Here is a 1,285-nt window from a genome sequence, read left to right as displayed (position 1 = left end):
GTCCCTACACCTCCCACAGCGCTTGTGCACCTGCTGATCCCTTCAATTGGAGAGGGGTACCTCGTGGAGTACCGCCCGGGTTACACAAAAATCTAGGGCTCTTGGTTCGGAGACGATACCTTTTGTTGCACTAAGTAAAAAAGCGCACAAAAAGGTGTCTTTTTCAGCAAGTTTTTGGGCTCTCACGCCCTTCATCCGGCACAGGGAAAATGAACGATGGTAACAAGTCCCTGTAGGTAGGGAATAAACTTCTGTTTTGCACAGAGGAAATTGAGGATGGAAGTCCTTCACTTCAGTACTGGAAGAGCTTTAAAAACTCACCCATAATTATCACTGATGAAAAACTGTTCGGCTGGTAAGGAACTTCAGGATTAGACAATTTGGCATGAGGAAGTTATTAAAGTAATGGACAAACAAAGGAAGAGGGTGTTGTGCGCATGCTCTTACTCTGGGGAGTTGCGGGGCAGTCGTGCAATTTCTACGTGAACAGCGGGAAAGCCAGAAACAAACATCTCCCGCGCCCAGCGGAGGACACAAGGCCGGCACCACCAAACACCGCTGCTGTAATGTCTAAAGGAGCCATCTGTCTGGTTGTATTGCAGGGAGGAACTTGTAATAATTTGTATTAAAGTGTTCTTGTTATTAAATCAGTAAGGGGCCATGTCAATCCTTGGGGGTCTTTGGCAAAAAGACTACTGACAGTTTCTACAATTTGAATTTCAGGGGGTGGAACAACACCTGTCTGCACACATGACAGCACAAGCTATTTGAGGTCAGCACCCTGAAATGGCAGCGCAGGACAGGTCTCCAGTTTCCAGGCTCGCTTTCACCCTGGGCATGGAGCATTTGTGAGAGGGGAGTCGGGTGGAGGGGACAGCCACAACTCACCTAGCAGCACGTCCTCCGACCTCGAGATTGCCCCATGGTCCTCATCATCACAGACCCAGAGCTCCACCTGTCCTCGCTGGATGCGGCAGATCAAGTCAGGGGCAGGGCCTCCATATCCTGCTTGGGCAGTGGTTAAAGAGAGTTTATCCACTGGTACAGGATGCAGAAGAAGCAACTGAAATTTGGGGAATGGAGCCAATGAACTCAAGGATTATACAAAGGACTTGAAGGACAAGGGAAGATGGACATTTAGGATGGAAGGGAAGGCATAGCAGGGGGAAGAGGATGGTCCTTTTCATCCAGGTAGTGGACATATGGGCATAGGAAGCAAACACCAGTGCAATTCCTGGCAAATTAGTGGAAATGAGTTTGGACAGGACACACTAGGCAAGAGAGG

Source organism: Alligator sinensis, unplaced genomic scaffold (genome assembly GCF_000455745.1).
Source record: "Alligator sinensis unplaced genomic scaffold, ASM45574v1 scaffold1989_1, whole genome shotgun sequence".
NCBI classification, from domain to species: Eukaryota; Metazoa; Chordata; order Crocodylia; family Alligatoridae; genus Alligator; species Alligator sinensis.
The sequence above is the reverse complement of the archived record's forward strand: the minus strand, read 5'-3'. Positions refer to the sequence as shown.